The 14,110-nt window shown below is 34.9% G+C and overlaps 1 protein-coding gene across 4 annotated transcripts in view; it reads right to left on the bottom strand.

Moving 5' to 3' along the window:
• Window positions 1-12,498, bottom strand: part of LOC306845267 (RIPOR family member 3) — a 37,755-nt gene extending 25,257 nt beyond the window's left edge. For 2 of the 4 annotated variants that reach the window (XM_079377967.1, XM_079377969.1), the window contains exon 1: window positions 12,235-12,485. The gene's annotated coding sequence lies outside the window, so the exon portion shown is untranslated. Of the gene's footprint in view, window positions 1-12,234 lie in introns of all 4 variants that reach the window. The other 2 variants (XM_079377968.1, XM_079377970.1) reach the window with 2 other exon arrangements.
• Window positions 12,499-14,110: the final 1,612 nt, after the last annotated feature.

Below are 14,110 nucleotides of genomic sequence, written 5' to 3'. Positions count from 1 at the left end.
AAAATTACAATAACGATACTTCATGTTGTCCTGATGTTTGAAAGGAGATGTTCTGCTTAATGGTTTTTGCCTGTCAGATGATACAATAGATGGAAAAACATTGTAGATTTGTATTCCATTGAGCCATGCTTTAGAATATCATAGAGAATATCACATGGTTCTGATAAATAAACACCTAGCAACCACCCAAAAGAACTTAACAGCTGCATAGAAATGTATAAAAAATCTATCAGGATGCCTTAGCAATCGCATACCAATGCATTTGCTGCTACCCACAATACTCTAGCATCCACATCCTAAAAACCACTCAGAACCACTCATAATACCTTGGCAACCAACAACTGCTGTAGCAGCTACTCACAACAACCTAATGCATACAAACATGCTCAAAGACCCTTATTGTAGAACACCTTAGCAACTATTCTTGAGAATATGTAAGCTTTTCTTCCTCTAGCTGTTTAGAAGACTCATTAGGCACTATATGCAGGTCACGAATGAGCAAACATGCTAAATAAGCTCGAGTTTCAGGGATCTTGTGCAGATTTATAGGGTAGTTACACACATCAATCTTGTAAGTTATTATGAGAACACACACATTACACATGCTCCGAGTTTGGCCATATTAGATGACAGAAACATGTTTTCATTGCAGTAATGAAAAAGAGAGCAGCATGTGAGTGCAGAGCGAGGAGTATAGAAAGAGGATTGCTTTGGGAAAATAGATATCACAAAACATTATTTTTTGTTTTTTAAGTACAGACCTACCACAAGAAGGGAGCATAGCAATATAATCGTCATATAATGCATACATACTACTAAAATCCAGTTTACTAGTCCGGATGCAGAAGCTAAATCTTGTTACGCTCAACATAAAAGCTTAAAATGAGGGTCAGTATCAAGTTATGGAGTGTTAAGGCATATATTCTGCTTGATTACATTTGAAGACCTCATAAAATGGTTTGACCAAAGCCATTTGCATTCCCGTGTTTACATATTTTAGTTAATGGCTTCACAGCTAAGCAAAATCGTGCTGTGCTTATAAAAGCATACTGCCATACTACTGTTTTTGAAGTAAGTACAGTATGAAGATTCACGGTGAGAGGAGGTAAGAAGATTTCTATCGACTTTGTTCAGCTTTGTTAGGTGATTTAATTTCAGCTGATCTCTGTTCTGTCCTCTGCTGGTCAGGTGTAGTTATAGTGCACATGCGCCAAAGTCTTGTGGTCTATATGGCATAAACTTGGCAAAGCTAGATTGCTTGAGTTGAAGGTAGGTGGAAATTCCAGGTTTACTCAATCTAGACAGTATTTGATTGAATCAATGACCATATACTACTGTAAACGTGTCTTCATCGATTGTTTTCAAACTTTGGCATGAAATGCGACTTATTTTATTTTATGTTCAAATATACGCATATGCACCTTGTAAACAATATGTTCTCAGTCATTTCTATATAGTGTCTTCATTTTTTAACCAGTACACTAACTTAGCTACACCTGTAAAATCAGCATGAAGTGAATAAAGACAGAAAACATGTCCATGTGAAAGGAAACAGGGTCGTCTGTTCACGTGGCTTTGTTTATGTTTTCTTGAGGGATGTTTGGCCCCTCTGCTCCTAAATGATATATATGTTGTTGTGTGTGATATATGAGTGACTGAGAGTGTATGCTTCAGGAAGGCCATATAAATCACTGAGAGGTCAGATGTAAGTGTTGAGAATGCTTTTTTCCACTGCATAACACTGCGACCCCAGAGGCCTCTACTCATACTCATGTGCTTTCACTCACAGTTCAGCATGATTGCATTAGTATTCATAGGTATTTGTATGTACTCATTCATTTAATTGTAAAATATCATTGTGGGCTGCTTTTAAAATGTCTAATTTAAGGTGTCTTTATGCAGAGTTAAGGCTGCTCTGTGCCTGCTCAAATGCAGTGTGAAGGCGCAATGTTGCACAAAAGCCAGATTAAATTATGCTAGTGTAAAAGTATACACTTGTAACTGCCATGTAAATGCATTTATTCCACCTCTGAACAGCATTAAACAGTGTGTAAAGACACCTAAATGCCACTTCAGAAGCGCTTCTGTTCCACCTTTAGAAGGTATTTGGCATTAGATACCTACAAACTCTGACATTTTTTATTTATTTCCTTTTACTTCCATATTATTTTTTGTTATTATATTACTATAAATACATATTTAAATATTTATAAAATATAATCTTAAGCAATAATAATATTTAAGATTAAATATATAATCTTAAATATTATTTAGGTACTTTTTTATGTAAAATGTAATTTTAATATAATAATGTCATAAAAAAATAAGATAAAATACAATCATTTTTTATCAATATAACAAAATAGATTTTGTGACCTATGCATGTGTTCGTGATAATTACCAGACACAATTAAATGTTTGAATGCCTATAAACAATAACAAGGTCACACTGTGCAATTTTCACAACTTTTTTAATCGTTTTTTCCATCTTTTCTTAATCTTCTCTTTCTTTCAAACATGCACAAGCATAAATGTTAACAGTCATTAGTTGAAGGCACTTGAGAGTGTGTAAGAATGTGGGAAAGTTGTAAACCTGTGTTAATTTGGTAACCTAAAACCACATGTTTCACTATTACAACAAACTTGCTCAAATATCCTCCTTAAACCCAAACTGTGGCAAAACTTTGCATGTTCGTGGCTAATGGAGATGATTTTTATATTAAGGACTGTTTGATATGTTTGGTGGTTGAGTGGAATGTTTTTGCCAGATGTTGCATCTTCCCCTTTTTCCTTCGTTTAGTCCTATGATGATTCATGACCTTGTCTCTCAGTAATCAGTTCCTGATTTCTGTCCCATATTTCCACTATGCCAAAAGAGGTTCCTATGTATTCTCATGATAGTAATACTGAATGATCGCCTAGCTCATGATTAGCATTATTTATGGGGCTGTTTTTCTCACCCAAGTGAATCTAGGAATATAAAACCCCAGAGTTGGTAATAGCAGTTAACCAAGGTTGTCTACATGCAAACAACCCTCTAGATGGTTTGTTAGCAAGTTTTTAAGCTTAGCTTTCATGCACATAAGGGGATTTTCATGTATCGACAATAAGTCTAATAGTTTTCTTAAGGGTGTACTTATGTGATGTTTCGTGTTACTTAAAAAGAGCATGCAAGAGTTGAGACTAGACAGACGTTTTTCCATATGCTTTGTGGAGCTGGTTAACTACCAGGAGTAAAGCATGGATTTGGTATCTGAGCCCATTTGGCAGATTACGACAGCCACAAAATTGGTTAGCGTCTCGAGAGTTTAAGGTCACTATAGACTTCTAAATCTTCTCTGAATAGTAGCTTAGAAACTGAAAGTTTTGTATTATTTCAGTCCAGTCTATGGATTATTTTGTCCAGTAATATGAAGACTGTGCTCTGTGTTACTATAACAACACAGAAAAATACTAAAATAAAAAAGCTTTCAGCCAATTGGAGCTTGTTGCCAGAGGATGTGGGCTAACATTTCATCCAGTATTTCTCTATGAGGCATTGTCTCCATTTTACCTAAACCACTTTGAACTCCTTCACCTCCTTGGCTGGTTTCTGGTGAAGACTGAACATTGGCTTGAACGTTTTCTTGGATGGCATTAACTAGGCAAGAGAATTGAGAAGCAGCTGTCCAATCCAAACTATCTATGAGGTTTTGGATTATACAGCAGATGTACACCAGATTTAGGTGGAAGGTTTTGTGACAGGATGGTTTGTTCTGTAAACTGTTACCAGGTCAACAAGGGTTTAATGTTGCGTATAGCCACATCCTTTACCAATAGTTTTCAAAAATGATTTTCATGCTAGATCAAAGATATATTGTTGGCCCTTTTTAAATGAAATGTCTGCTGTTTTCAGTTACATTTGAATCTTTATTTTTGCATGAAAGGCTTAAGTCCATAACACTTCATACTTCAGAAAACAGTTAATAATCAAACACAAATGTGTGTTGCATTCTCAGCTTTTCCACAAGGTGTGCTATAGAGAAAATTAACTTGTGTTGTCTTGTTCTATGGTTAGTTCTCTCTTTGCAGGTCAACTACTGCATTGTAAAACAACAGTTTGAAGAGAATCTGGCTCATTAAACTGTCAACATTGCTGGACTACGATACTACCTGAATAGCATGTTTTAATTGAGCAAACATTTGACTGTAACTTATTCAGTATACATGCACAAACATTTGTGTCCCATGAATATTTTGGTCTAAATGAGTCTACTCCACCAAGCTACTGTTATAAACATGAGCCTCGTCAGACTGGTCGTGGCGGCGGTGTGGCAACAATATATAGTGATATACTCAATGTTACTCAGAAAACAGGATACAGGAGGTTTAACTCATTCAAAATACTTCTGCTTAATGTTACACTGTTAGATATACAAAATAAATCTCTCCTGTCTCTTGCTCTGACTACTGTGTATAGACAGCCAGGGCTATATACAGATTTCCTAAAAGAATTTGCAGATTTCCTCTCAGATCTATTAGTTAATGTTGATAAAGTGCTAATTGTCGGAGATTTTAACATTCACGTTGATAATACAAATGATGCGTTAAGACTTGCGTTTACTGACCTAATTAACTCTTTTGGAGTCAAGCAAAACGTCACCGGGCCCACTCATCGTTTTAATCATACGCTAGATTTAATTATATCGCATGGAATTGATCTTACCGATATAGATATCGTACCTCAAAGTGATGATGTTACTGATTATTTCCTTGTATCGTGCATGCTGTGTATTACTGATATTAGTTATATGGCTCCGCGTTATCGTCCGGGCAGAACTATTGTTCCAGCCACCAAAGACAGATTCACAAATAACCTGCCTGATTTATCTCAACTGCTCTGTGTACCCATAAATACACCTGAACTAGACGAAATGACAAGCAACATGGGCACCATCTTCTCTAATACATTAGAAGCTGTTGCCCCCCTCAAATTGAAAAAGGTTAGAGAAAAACGTACTGCGCCATGGTACAACAGTTAATACCCATTCTCTCAAGAAAGAAACTCGTAATCTTGAGCGCAAATGGAGAAAAACTAACTTGGAAGTTTTTAGAATTGCGTGGAAAAACAGTATTTCCAGCTATAGACAGGCTCTAAAAGCTGCCAGAGCAGAGCATATCCACAAACTCATAGATAATAACCAAAACAATCCAAGGTTCTTGTTTAGCACAGTGGCTAGATTAACAAATAAACACACGCCACCCGATCTAAACATTCCCTCACAGTTTAATAGTAATGACTTTATGAATTTCTTTACTGACAAAATAGATAACATCAGAAATACAATATCAAATGCAGATTCTACTGCGTCTAGTATTTCAGCTTCATTCATCGCACCCAAAGAAAAACTGCAGTGCTTTACAACTATAGGACAGGAAGAGCTAAATAAACTTATCAGTGCATCTAAACCAACAACATGTTTATTAGATCCTGTACCCACTAAACTACTGAAAGAGTTGTTACCTGCAGCAGAAGAACTGCTTCTCAATATTATTAACTCATCGTTATCTTTAGGTCACGTCCCAAAACCATTCAAGCTGGCGGTTATTACGACTCTTATTAAGAAACCACAACTAGATTCTAATGAACTGGCAAATTACAGACCCATTTCAAATCTTCCGTTTATGTCTAAAAGTTTAGAAAAAGTTGTGTCTGCTCAATTGTGCTCCTTCTTGCAAAAAAATGATCTCTATGAAGAATTTCAGTCAGGTTTCAGGCCTCACCATAGTACAGAAACTGCATTTGTTAAAATTACAAATGACTTGCTTCTTGCTTCAGACCAAGGCTGCATCTCATTGCTAGTATTACTTGATCTTAGTGCTGCGTTCGACACTATAGACCATGATATACTCATAGATCGATTACAAAACTATACTGGTATTCAAGGGCAGGCTTTAAGATGGTTTAGATCCTACCTGTCCGATCGCTACCACTTTGTTCATTTAAATGGGGAGTCATCTCAATTATCACCAGTAAAGTATGGAGTACCACAAGGATCTGTCCTAGGTCCTCTGCTATTTTCAATATACATGTTGCCTCTTGGTAATATTATTAGAAAATTTGGGATTAGTTTTCATAGTTATGCTGATGATACTCAACTATATATCTCAACAAGACCAGATGAAACTTCTCAACTATCTAAGCTAATAGATTGTGTAAAAAATGTAAAAGATTGGATGACCAATAATTTCCTCCTATTAAATTCAGATAAGACAGAGATATTACTTATTGGACCAAAAAACAGTACACAGAATCTCTTGGATTACAATTTGCAATTAGACGGATGCACTGTTATGTCCTCTAAAGTCAAAAATCTGGGTGTTATATTAAACAGCAACTTGTCCTTTGAAAATCATATTTCCCATGTTACAAAAACAGCATTCTTCCATCTTAGAAACATTGCCAAGCTTCGAAACATGCTACCGGTTTCTGATGCAGAAAAGCTAGTTCATGCATTCATGACCTCTAGACTGGACTATTGTAATGCACTGCTAGGTGGTATCCTGCATCTTCAATAAACAAGCTACAGATAGTCCAAAATGCAGCGGCTAGAGTTCTTACCAGGTCAAGAAAATATGATCATATTACCCCTCGTCTATTAACTCGTCTTCTACCACGCTACAATCCAACCCGCTCCCAAATACCGAAGCAAAAATACAAATCTTCAATTGTTTAGTTGGTTTTTGTCGTGTTTTGAGACTTTGTCAAGGTTTGCACTTCACAGACAAAAATGACTGTCCTCAAATGCAGAACAGCATGAGTGCTTTCAGATCTCATGAATTATGTGATTAACAGAGGAAATATATCCCATGGTTAAAACCCTGAATGTCTTCAGCTCTGCTTTTTGCATATAAACAAATCCAAATGACTACCTTGCATCTCAGTGGCGAACCAGTGACCACTTGAAAGTGCGAGAGAGTCCTCAAAGCAGACAGTTGGAATGCCAACAAAAGGTTCAATTAAGGCATCTTGTATTTTATTTATTTATTTTTTACTCGGGCTGCATGTGAGTCGAGTTTTAATAGATCCCAGAGCTTTGAGGGGCTGTACATCCTGTTGTGTGTGCCATATGGGTTTAAGTGTGTGTGAGAGGCCAGTCAGTAAAGCAGGCCATGAACAGTGTCAGTGTAATTACTCTTCGCTCTCTGTCTGTACTTGTTTCTCTCTCTCTTTCAGTATCCTTCTTTTTCTTTACGCTGTAATAGTTTACAGAGATGTTCCTAATGCACTTCCAAGTCATGTCATTTTTCAAAAAGTCAGACTTGGTCTTTGGTTTTAAGGTCACAATTTACAGTTCTCAAATATTATTTTTATGCCGATTTAATGTGTTATTAAATTGAAAGTAATTCATCACAGTTGCAGAAGAAAATGCAAGTGCAAAATTCCAAGCTTGCTAGGAAATTTATGCACTGAAGGTTACTTTTAGTATGAGCAATAATAAAGACTTGCTACAATGAGTGCGTTTGACTAATGTTTTATTTATCTTTTTTTTATGATGGTGTTTTAAATTTAAAGACAAACGATTTGGCATACTGATGGCACTAAGTTAAAGTAATAATTTATTAATTGTATTCATTATTAATTACTATAAAGTAAATAATAATAAAAAATACTACTTATAATAAAAATTTTATTAAAAATTATTGTAAGTAGTCATTTTTTAAATCATTTTAAGTTTTGTTTTAATTATTATTATTAAAATTTAAAAGAATAAATTTTCTACATAATTCAACTTTAAATAACTTTTTTATCATTATTACTGTAATATTATTATTATTATTATTATTTAATATTTGAATTCATAAATTTTATTATTATTATTATTGCTGTACCACAATAAAACAGTACTTTAAAAATGGTATAATTTATTTAGTGTCACTTTATCTGACCATTTATCTATGAATGTTTTTAGCATATTAATAGAACTACAAGTCAAAGAACCACTTTTTAATGCTGAAAAAATGTTTAAATCAGCCTAAGCTGATTTGCTGGTCTCCTAACCTGGTCAAGTCAGGCTATCAGCTGTATTTAAAGCTAAAACCAGTTTAGGCTGGCTTTAAAAAAAAAAAAAAAAAACTCTGCAAATTTCAAGACAATTATATGCCAGGCTATATAATGATTGCTGTGAGCAAGACAGTATTGTGTGTGTTTATTTGTTGAAAATCTGTCAGGGCTGTATTTAGCATCCATATATGGCTAACGTGTCTGATTGGTGTCTGGTAGGTAGACATGACTAAACCCAACCTGGATTTTGAAACTGTGTAGTTTTGTACAGAGCTAAGCAGGGGCATCTTATAGATAACCAATAAAGCTAAGATCTTATAGATAATCAATGAAGAAACTTTTGAAACCTCCTTGACTGCTGCTATCGTCATGTGACCTCTCTGACCGTCCTCACAATTAGTATCCCATCGTTCTTGCGGATGGATCTACTTGTGGTGGTGTGTTTTTACAAAGTGGGGCTTTCCGCTCTGGCTTGGGTCCACCTGGGTCCACCTCGCTTTAAGTTCCTTCACCAGAGCGGTTGTACTTTTGGCTGCATGTTTGAAGTGCAAATCCCTCCTTTTTCTGCACTTCCTACACTTCTCTCCTTTTGTTTTTCTTGTGTAAACGAATAAAGCATTGCAGAGATGGAGTGAGTTTATCGGGGATGAGAGCGTATTGGATATGTGGGTATCTCAGCAGGGTGTACCACCACTGAAGTCAATGTTATGAAAACACTGTTTCTCTTGCTTGTCTCGTACATACCCGGTCTCTTTCTATATGCACCCATGCCACACCTTTTAATAATGCAGTCTGCTCACATTCCAGTACCTTTGTATGTAATATAAACATTTGGAAATTATATTTCATATCTGATTGAAGAAGAACGTCTCAACTTGCACCTCTCCTGCTTGGCATTAATGTATGTAACAGAAATGAGAACGGCTTACCCCTGATGGCATATGAGGAATGAAATATGCACAATCGTGCATCCCAATATCTATGAATTGTATTTAGTATTATATACTCAATTTTTATGGTTTTTGGTGAACTAGCCCCATGCTTTCCTGATTGAGCTGGTGTGTCGGTGATAAAGGTTTCAGACAGATAGTAACTCGTGTTTTTGTGGCTGGTCGTGTGTTATCTGAAGCAGACCACCAGCTGACTTTTGGAGTTGTCGTCTATGTGCATGAGTGTAGATAGTGTGAGACATGATTCTATATACACATATGGTCGTATATAAACAGGATGGAAGAGTTTTTTACCGTAATGAAATGGGAATCTTTGTATAGTTTCTGTTTCCAGAACAGGAAGGCAATGGATTTACCAAGCATTTGATGAATTAGAAGTTTTATGTTGAGGGCTCAAATTAGATTAAACGGGTGTGTTCAATTCTCACGGGCGACACCGAAGACAGTTTGAGTTCTAAGATGATCATTTCTTGGGAAAGCCCCACCAACTCACACAGATGTTGAAGAAGCAGTGGCTGTTCTTACACATTCTTACAAACGCAACTAATCAAACGCAGAAAATTAGATTCTTGTCTTCCAGTGCAATGTTCATAGTACAGACAGGTCAAATAGTCATGCATTTACCATAACAATGTACTCCTTTCATATTTTTGTCAGTATTGTGCTTGGGTCACATAAAACAAAATACCAAATGTGCCATGGTTACCTGCTAAACCATCATTGTACCAATAAGATACAAAGATATTAAAATGTATTTTGTTAAAAATATTTCACAATAATTTTGTAATTAATTATTCATTATTAGTATCATCATTATTATAGGAGCAAACATTTATTAATACTATTAATATAATTATTTATTATTTTAACTTGTCATTGTTAGAAGTTATTTAAAATAATTGTTTTATATAATTATTTGTAATTATATAATTAATAGTAATGCTTATTTTTATAATTATTAATAAATTAATATTAGTGGCAGTAAATGATACTACTAATAATAATATGTTATAATAGTTTTAAGTTTATTTAATTTGTATTTTCATTTTTGTTATTTATTATTATTTTTTATTACAAGTAGTAAACATTTTAGCATGTTTTTATTAATAATAATAAAATATTTGGTTGTTGATGTTGTGTTACTATTATTAGAAGTTACTTAAATATTATTTTATATTATTAATCATTAATAATAATCATATTATTAATATGTATATATATATATATATATATATTAATAATAATTTATAATTTATGATAATTAATTTATATTTATTAATGAATTTATTTTGTTAGTAGTAAAAATATAACAATTCATCACTATTATAATTAGTATTATTTAATATTCTGTTAATATTTTTTAGTTTATTAAATACCATATTAGTAGTATAGTAGTAATACTACTTAAAAATTGTATCATAACAATTGATCTGAAAACAGTTGATTCATGAATGCTTGTATAAAATAAAAAGATGTAGCTTGTTCTTGCCTTATTTCCATATTTAAAGTGACCAAATGCAAACCTGCCACACTCTCTGATATAGAACATGAGCATAGCTGGCACATCTTCAAATCTTTGACAAGTTTCTTGATTTAACATGACAATCATATATAACACTGCCATTAATGGCTGTCAAAGTATTTGCCTTTACATGAGCAACTGGAGTTTTTAATTGGAATTCTAGATTCCCAGATTCCTTCTAAGGGTGTTGTATCCATTCAAAAGGAAACAAAGCCAATGAAAGGAGACAAAAGCAAGAAACAAAAGAGATTGAGAGAGAGAGAGAGAGAATCTGCATTTTGGGATGGCTCGATTTTCATAGTCTCACGGTTTGGGCCAGTCTTGTAATGGAGAATTGAGTTTCAGATTCCCGCAGAGGGGCATCAGGGAGAGAGAGAGAGAGAGAGAGAGAGAGAGAGAGAGGAGAATGGGGGGATGAGCAAAGCAGAACTGAGAAGGAGTGTAAATTGAAAAACACAAGGAGCCTCTCTGTGAACTCATTCTTCGAGGGCAGTGGAACCTGTCTGAAGGTTTTTTCCACAACCACTGGTTTGCATTAAAGCATGACAAAGAACTCCATTAAACATCATTTGTCTTCATGGAAACGCTCGCGGCCTCTTTCATTGCCTTTAAAGAAGATTTTCCTTTAAAACGGTGTTGCAAGTTAAGCCCAAATAATTTCAACTCTTCACTCAGTTCATAAAAACAAACAAAAACGTGCTTACAGTAATGCACTTATGATGGGAGTCTATGAGGCAAGACATTGCACCAGAATAAATGTTAAAATATGTTCTGAAAATATTGCCATGAGACATTATGTGTTAACCTGACGCTAAATCTAATGTCCAAAATGCATTCAACTCAACATCGGTGCATTTCTGTTTGTTACAGACTGAGGTTTAAGTAATAATCAGATTTGAACTTATGGATCTATCTATCTATCTATCTATATCGATCTATCTATCTATCTATCTATCTATCTATCTATCTATCTATCTATCTATCTATCTATCTATCTATCTATCTATCTATCTACACATCTGTTCATTTTGTATTCTTCCGAAGACTAATCACCTGAATACATCCCTGTCTCTCTCTCCCAATAGCTTAGAGATCTATTATTACTTGCCAGTTTTCCAAGAACACGTGCCAGCAGCTGTAAAAATAAACACCAACCCTAGACTGAGAGAAAAGAGTGTCCAACTTATAGCCAAAGGTGTTTTTCTTTCAGCCAACCTGTGCAGCGAACCTCATCCCTGTCCATATGCCACAGATGACCGCTGATACACAAAAACGTGTGTTTAGGGTTAATTTAGCGAAAAAGAAACGCAGGGCAGCGTGTGAGATCCTGACAGCCTTGACCCAGGTGTTTTTTATAGCTGACATGCCACTGACACTCATAAATAGTTCATAATAACACCAGAAACATGCTTTAAGAAAGAAAACAAGGTCCATGTGTTCACAAAATGATTGTTTTCAGACAGGTTTGCCATTGGTTTGCCAAACAGTCCAGCCCCAAACACATGCTATGCACTAGTAAAAATGTTAGTAAGTTAGTAAATATGCAAAAAAATGACACACATCCTTGCATTTTAGCAGTCTACTTTTTGTCTTACTCCTAAAACACTATAATTGTTCACATTTCTGTTGAAAAACAGCTGTTCTTTCTGGCTGAAGAGTGAAAACAAAGCAGAACAACTCGAACTTCACATGCACACACATGAAAAAGTTCATCCTACCTGCTTCAGAGCTCTTCTATTCCAGAGCCGGGTTACATCTGACAACTAAGCAAACGCACATTTGTGCTCATCTCTGCAGTAGCGTGCATGTGTGTGTGTGTGTTGCAGCAGCAGCAGATGTCTGTTGACTCCTGATAGCGTGTGTTTCTCCAGCAGCCAGAAATGACACCTGATTCTGAGAAGCTGCTTGTACAAAGTGACTGAATGCATCAAATGAAGCTAGCTTTCTCCTACTTCTCTCATCCTGTACTGAGCTGGTCTCACAATGCTCCCTCGTTGGCTTTAACTTTTCTCACTCTCTCTCCTTTTCTCCTCCCATTTTTGTTCATTGGAGTCTCACACACACTCCCTTGTCATTTCTCTCCTCTGTCACACCAGGCAGGAAACACATCAAAGCTGTAAATTCAGAATTCTTCCATATTTTCTTGGCCGCTCGGCACATTTGGCAGCATGGATGGACTGAAAAACTTGGAACTGTTTACGTGCAAACTGTACAAGTCCATTAAATATCCTGTGAATATGCTTGTGAGACGCTTGGCCAAGACCCCCAATGGCTCATCTGAATTAAACTATACTACTCTCCACATATTCTCTAACATGGTCTGGTGTTGAAATAGGAATAATTCCTTTTTACTGGCAAATAGTTTGTTGTAATTTTTGTGAATTCTGTCCTCCAAACTAAAATTTAGGATCAAATTTTTGTAATGTTGGACAAAAAAATGAAACTGATTGGTGGAAGAGTTCTCTTACGTCAAGTTGCCACATTTATATTGAGGCACGTTATCACAAATGCTTTACACCGTAGTTCAAAACTTTGGAGTTTTTGTGTGTGTGTTTGAATGAAGTCTCTGCTGCGCACCAAGGCTGCATTAATTTGTTTAAATTACATTAAAAACAGTAATATTGTGAAATAGTGAAAGAAAAAAAAAAAACTTAATATGTAACGGTTTTCTATTTTACTATATTATCAAATGTAATTTATTCATGTGATGGAAAAGCTTAATGTTCACAAACATTTCAAGAAACATTTATTCTTATTATCTATATTGAAAACAGTTGTGCTGCTTTATATTTAGCTGTTTTTCTGTTATTGTGCTTTATATGAACTTTGATACATTTTTTCAAGATTATTTTCTTTACTTTCACTTTTGATGCAACACTGTTAAATACTAATTTCTTGAAAAGAAAAAAGTCTTACAGACCCTAAACTTCTGAAAAATAATTTTATGCAATTCTCTTACTGTCAACTAATTAGTATTGGATTATGATCAACTATTCATGGATTTGATATTTGCTGTACTGTATGTTACTGTATTTTCCTTAGTTAGCTTTTTCATTCATTTTTATTTTGTTATTGTTTACCTAACTATTTATTTGTTTATTTATTTAGATGAAAGCTGACTATGCATAATGACTACATAATTTCATACATAAATGTTGTGGAAATGGCTTTTGTACTTTTAGATAGTATGTGTGAAATCATGCTGTTTTGCATGTCACAAAAGGTGTATGTGATGTCAATGAACTGTATATTTTCCCCTACACAGTCACCGTGGAAATATTCAGCTTTTTAAGCAGTCACAAACTTAAGGATTGTTTATAGAATGTGACTTTAAAAAATAAACCTGCCTTGAGAAATAGTCACCGGAGTAAAAGTTTGACAACTAACTCTACTTGCTAAGATTATGCCACATCTGCCCTCTGCTGGGTTTACATCACTATCACACCTGTGTCCGGTTCCAGATGTTTCAAAGCGGTCAAATATAAGGTGTAGGCTTGAGAACACAAAGAAGGAAAGAGAAAGGGAGAACATGTTGTTTGTAGTATGGTGAAATGAACTGCAAGAGTGTTTATGGTTTGAATATTCTTGAAGCAA

The sequence above is a fragment of the Barbus barbus genome, assembly GCF_936440315.1.
Source record: "Barbus barbus genome assembly, chromosome: 25".
NCBI lineage: Eukaryota > Metazoa > Chordata > Actinopteri > Cypriniformes > Cyprinidae > Barbus > Barbus barbus.
This window is presented reverse-complemented; position numbering and strand designations above follow the sequence as displayed.